Consider the following 6,712-nt stretch of genomic DNA (forward strand, 5'->3'; position numbering starts at 1 on the left):
AGCATCGTTAGCATTGTTAGAAACAGCAGAAACATTAGCAACAGAATTAGGAATAGTAGTACTAAGGTTATCTAATTTTTAGCAAATAGATGTGAGCTGATCTTGCATAACGGTTACTGAATCAACATGGTGCTTGCCCTTATTTGCATATGTTTGTATTACTATGAGAGTTATGGGTCAAAATCTTAGGATACCTTTACGAGACCTCACTCGTCCTCATAGGCGACTTTGGGGTTTAAAGGGCTTGTTGTAGCTAAAAACAACCGTGATTCCTACGACAGTGAGTTAGTGTATATTCTCATCTCGTCTCTTCTCTAGTTTGTTTTAAGAAGCTCGTCATTTTCACTCCCTTGGTTTTTGTTTTGCTCGAGGACGAGCAAAAGGTAAGCTTGGGGGTATTTGATGTGTGTCATAAATGGCACACATTTGATGAGCATTTAGGTCCTTTTTATCCTATTTTCATAGCTTTCTTGCTCAATAAATGTTCGGTTTTATGCTTTCTCTCTCATTTCTACCTTTCTATGGTTTGCTAGTATTTTCTCCTTTATTTCTTTTATTTTCGTTATTTTAGTTGTTTTCTCTTTATTTTAGATTTTATAGAATTAGTTTTATTTTATTTTAGTTTATTTGATTTTATTTTCATTTCATTTTCCTTACTTTATTTTATTTCCATTTTATTATATTTTTCCTTCCTTTATTATTTTCATTTTCATTTTATTTCTTTTACTTTTATTTGTCGGTTTTAGTTTTATTTCACTTTATTTTATCTCTCGGTTTTATGTGTGTTTTGTAGGTGTTTGTTCCAAAGTCCAAATTGGTGTAGCTACTGCACACTTTGGTCTTCGTCACCATCATGGTTATGATAGTGATGGTGATGAAAGGAGGCAGGAACTTCTCCTCCATTTCCCCTGTCCACGCTCTTCACGCAACAACAACAACTCTGCAACTCCCCTGCTTTCCCCTGCTTTACAACAGCAACGTCAAACCCCGCAACACCAACCTCCAGCCAGCCACCAATTGCAGCAGCTCCGCCGCACCTCCAAACGCAACACCGCAATCCCCAAAACACCACAGCCCCTGCTGCCCCCAAACACCACCAGCATCACCGCAATTTCCCTCCAACTCACCACCAAACGCAAGCTGCCCCTGCTGCCACAAGCCACACATCAGCCACGCAACAGCACCAACTGCAGCCACACCAACCTCCCAGCACCACCAAGCGCACCTCCAAACCTCCCACCAAAACAGCCACCTTCACTCCTTAATTCCGCCACCACACGCAACAACAACAGCAACAATAACTGCAATTAACAACCACCAATTGCAGCAGCAATAATTCCCGCAACCCGCAATTAATTTCCACCACCAATGCGCCACCAATCTCCTCAATTAGCCAGCAAGCCTCCGCACATTACCCCTAGCAACCAATCGCCGCTGCAGCACCGCCTTCAATTTGAACCTCAGCAGGTGCGGCCGCACTCGTAGCCCTTGCGGCCGCACGTAGCTGGGTCTGTTTTGTGCGTGGCTTGGAAGCTCTAATCTTGGGACGTTGATTGATCTTGATGAACGGCTGTGATATGCTGCGTGAGAAGAGAAGCATGGGATGATTTCCCTTTGATGAATTGGAGCAGCAAAACCGATTTTCCTTTCCTTTTTATTTCATTAATTTTACTTTCCTTTTAATTCCTTTAATTTTCCTTTTTATTTTCTTTTCTTATTTTATTTTCTTTCCTTTGATGAATCGAAGCACCAAAGTATATCAAGTCATGTACCTAGCAAAAGACACACAAACATTTCCATGAGAGAAAAATCTATTCTAAAAAAAAAGGAAAATCTAATCTAAAACACGGGTTACTTCCCGAGAAAGGCTTACTTAAGGTCCAAGCTTGACCGCTCTAGTAAAATAATATTGCAACGATCGTAAGAGCTTGTCAAATGCACTACTACACATTTCATATGAGAGCAAGTATGCACATGACAAAAATAAGGCATGCAACAAGCATAGTGCACACCTATGGAGTTGAGAAGAAGTATGCCAAGAAGAAGAAGGAGAGAAGGGAAAAACAAGAATATAAGAAAAAGGGAGAGAAATTAAAGAAAAAGTAGAAGGCATACTCTTCCCAACAAAATATTTTTGGTTGAAAATCCCACCATCATCCTCAAAAGTCATCAAATGAGGCACTTGAGGGACTAAAGGCTTTTCAAGAGGAGGGGATATGAGAAAAGAAGGTAATGACATGGGATAAGAGGGAACAAGATCAAGCTTTCTTGAAAATGAGGTGTAAGGTGAAGGAATAGGAATTGGTTGCTCACTTACACCACTATCCATTGAAACACAAGCTCTCTCATCCAATGAACTCGCATCTAAAGGGTTCTCCTCCAACTCATCATCATTCAAATCAAGCACATTCTCAATCACATCCTCCTCACAAACTTCACACCCTAAGAGAGCTCTCAAAAGCTTCAAATCACGATCAAGGTTCAAAGGAAACTCATCAAAGGGTTGAGGGTCAAACTTGGGAGGTAGCTCAAAATAGTCATGAGAAGTACAATCTCCCTCTAGAAAGGCCTCATCCATCTCAATGGTGGAAAATGTAGAGGAGAAAGGGTCATCAAAGGTGAAAGAGGTGGGCAATGGTTGAAAATTTGAGATAGGAGTTGGAGATTCAACCTCACCAAACACTTCACTCTCATCTTCATAATCATCTAAAGTAGGTTCTACCTCCTCAACCTTATCACATGGAACCTCTTCTTCATCAAAATCATCTAAGCTCAAGGCCTCACCCTCAAAGAAACCATGGTCATCATGCAAAGGATATGGGGTGGAAGAAGGTTGGTCTTCAAAATTGAGGAATGGGGGGATGAAATTGCAATCAAGGGAGGTGGGTGGGGAAATGGACTCTTCAATTGGTTTTTCAACACTCAAAACCTCTTGGTTCTCATCACCCTCAAACATCCAATCTCCCATGGAGACTACTTCATCCTTCTCATCCTCACTCTCTCTCCTCACAACTTCTCCACGCTTCAAAATTTGCAATGTCCCATCCTTCTTAACTTGAATTAATGTTTCCTCAAAATTAAGAGAAGTCAACCATTTTAGTTTCTCTTCAACTCCATGTAAAGGGTCAATGGAACAAAATTCAAGTTGGGAAGGAGGTTCAAAATGCAAACTCTCTTTTGGAACATCCATCTCTACACCCTTTTCCTCACTCATAGGCTCTCTAATGTCCTCCTCACACACCTTAGGCCTCTCAAAAAAATCATCATCATCTTCTTCCACATCTACCAAAGTAGTAGAAACTTCATTTACATTCAATATTGATGACAATTGATTCTCCATCTCCTCATTCTTTCTAAAAACAACCTCATTGCTCTCTTCCAACTTTTTCAACTATTCCATTTGGTTTCTTACAATCTCCAAATATCTCATCTCATTTGGTTCCAAATTAGAATTCATCTCCAATTTTCTCAAAGAACCACCAATTTGATTATAAGAAGACTCAATGTTAGGTTCCAAGGTTTTCAAAGGTGAAGAGAGTTGGGGAGCATAATGAGGAAAAGGATTATGAGCAAGCATGTGATGAGGATCAACACTAGAGATATGAGTGGCATCATTAATATGGGGGATGGGGGCACAAGAAGGCATGCAAGATTCATTATTCATGGAACATGGACCATAACAATCATCAATAGAAGCATTTGAACAACCATGACCCCGATTATTACGAATATTACTAGCAAACCATACATAAAAATCCCAAGCATCATCAATTGACAATGCCCGAAATCTACCATTAAACATGCTTTCAACAATGTCTCTAGTTTGCTTAGTCAAATTATGATAACAAATCTCACAAGCCTCCCAAAGATCATAGCCATGGTAACTAATGAAGTCCTCTAATCTATTAAAGTACACCCAAAATGACTCATTCTCAAATTGAGGAAACGAGGTATTTTCCATTTTTATACAAAACAAGCAAAAATCAAATAAAAGAAAAGTATACACAAAGACCTAGACTCAAGCAATCAAAAACACTCTAACATAGACACCGTTCCCCGGCAACGGCGCCATTTTGACGTGGGGAAAACTAGGTCGTTGGGCTAATTCTCCCTAAGCCAAACAAAATTTATAAACACTCAACAAACCTAAATACAAGTATAGAGGTAAGTCAAGGGTCGAACCCAAAGGAACGGTAATGTCTAAGTGCTTCCAATTATATGCCTAAGCTAGGTCGAAGACAAGGGGTAAAAGATGACTCTAACAACTACTAAAACGAGGAAACTAAACAAATAAAGAGCTAGGGATTAGGATCCGCAAATAATAGCAATGAACATAGCAAATTGGAATGGAAAGTCGACTAAGTCAAGCAATGTGAGGGAAAATCAATCATGCAACCAAAAGAGCATGTCAAGCTATTCTCCTAGAGGTCTAACTAGCGTCAACTACGATAAACTCTAGCTAGGAAACATCACAAGACACCTCAATCGTGTAAATGCAAGCCACAAATCAATGGTCCGTATCAATGTGAACTTACAATGCAATCTAGTGCAATAATCAAAGTTAGCTACTCTCTAATTAATCACACATATGCACATGATCAATCAACCAAGTTTAATCACATCATCAACTCCATCAATTATCCCCAATTTACATCAATTCATTACATCATAAGCTTCACCAAATCCCTAACCAAACAACTACTCAAACATTATCATCAATTCTACCAATACAAACATGAATATCCAAAATCAATCATCAAATCATAAAATTCCAATCAAAATCAACAATCAAAACAATGAATATTAAACAAAGCAATAAATGAGATAGAGTTAGAAATGCTCTTTGATAATAGAGTAGATCTCCAATACAATTGTCACATTTGGATCTTCAATCTCTCAATCACCATTGAAATTCCTCACTTTCTCTCTCTAAAATCTACTCCTAAAATTAACCCTAAAAACTAGAGAGCGCAGCTCTCAACTAAGCTAGGAAAATGATCTAAATTCTAATTCTACTTGTTTCTATCTCTACCCAAAAATGGGTATTTATAAATACAAGGGTTAAAGAAATAGAAAATAAAAAAGGAAAAGAAAAGGAAAGAAAAGAAAATAAAATAAGAAAAGAAAATAAAAAGGAAAATTAAAGGAATTAAAAGGAAAGTAAAATTAATGAAATAAAAAGGAAAGGAAAATCGGTTTTGCTGCTCCAATTCATTAAAGGGAAATCATCCCATGCTTCTCTTCTCACGCAGCGTATCACAGCCGTTCATCAAGATCAATCAACGTCCCAAGATTAGAGCTTCCAAGCCACGCACAAAACAGACCCAGCTACGTGCGGCCGCAAGGGCTGCGAGTGCGGCCGCACCTGCTGAGGTTCGAATTGAAGGCGGTGCTGCAGCGGCGATTGGTTGCTAGGGGTAATGTGCGGAGGCTTGCTGGCTAATTGAGGAGATTGGTGGCGCATTGGTGGCGGAAATTAATTGCGGGTTGCGGGAATTATTGCTGCTGCAATTGGTGGTTGTTAATTGCAGTTATTGTTGCTGTTGTTCTTGCATGTGGTGGCGGAATTAAGGAGTGAAGGTGGCTGTTTTGGTGGTAGGTTTGGAGGTGCGCTTGGTGGTGCTGGGAGGTTGGTGTGGCTGCAGTTGGTGCTGTTGCGTGGCTGATGTGTGGCTTGTGGCAGCAGGGGCTGCTTGCATTTGGTGGTGAGTTGGAGGGAAATTGCGGTGATGCTGGTGGTGTTTGGGGGCAGCAAGGGCTGTGGTGTTTTGGGGATTGCGGTGTTGCGTTTGGAGGTGCGGCGGAGCTGCTGCAATTGGTGGCTGGCTGGAGGTTGGTGTTGCAGGGTTTGACGTTGCTGTTGTGAAGCAGGGGAAAGCAGGGGAGTTGCAGAGTTGTTGTTGTTGCGTGAAGAGCGGGGACAGGGGAAATGGAGGAGAAGTTCCTGCCTCCTTTCATCACCATCACTATCATCACCATGATGGTGACGAAGACCAAAGTGTGCAGTAGCTACACCAATTTGGACTTTGGAACAAACACCTACAAAACACACATAAAACCGAGAGATAAAATAAAGTGAAATAAAACTAAAACAGACAAATAAAAGTAAAAGAAATAAAATAAAAATGAAAATAATAAAGGAAGGAAAAATATAATAAAATGGAAATAAAATAAAGTAAGGAAAATGAAATGAAAATAAAATCAAATAAACTAAAATAAAATAAAACTAATTCTATAAAATCTAAAATAAAGAGAAAACAACTAAAATAACGAAAATAAAAGAAATAAAGGAGAAAATACTAGAAAACCATAGAAAGGTAGAAATGAGAGAGAAAGCATAAAACCGAACATTTATTGAGCAAGAAAGCTATGAAAATAGGATAAAAAGGACCTAAATGCTCATCAAATGTGTGCCATTTATGACACACATCAGCATAGCCTCTAGTATTCCCATATTGGGAATTATGTATCGCCATATCTTCGATAACCTGACCTGCATCATCAACATTAAGATTCATAAATCTACGCTAGCTGCGGAGTCCAAAATTGTCCTAGATGCATTCCCTAATCCATTGTAAAAGGCTTGAATCAACTGCTACTTTGCCAAGTTATGGTGGGGACACTCCCTCTGCAGATCCTTGAACCTCTCCCAAGCCTCATATAATGCTTCATCTGGCTCCTGGGCAAAGTTCTAAATGGCACTTCTCAGTAA

At 39.5% G+C, this 6,712-nt stretch overlaps 1 non-coding gene across 1 annotated transcript; it reads left to right on the top strand.

Moving 5' to 3' along the window:
• Positions 1-6,605: 6,605 nt before the first annotated feature.
• On the top strand, positions 6,606-6,712 carry LOC145609820 (small nucleolar RNA R71). The gene has a single exon (XR_014106105.1). It is a non-coding gene; the product is annotated as a small nucleolar RNA R71 (small nucleolar RNA).

Source organism: Chenopodium album, chromosome 23 (assembly GCF_948465745.1).
Source record: "Chenopodium album chromosome 23, dcCheAlbu1.1, whole genome shotgun sequence".
NCBI classification, from domain to species: Eukaryota; Viridiplantae; Streptophyta; class Magnoliopsida; order Caryophyllales; family Amaranthaceae; genus Chenopodium; species Chenopodium album.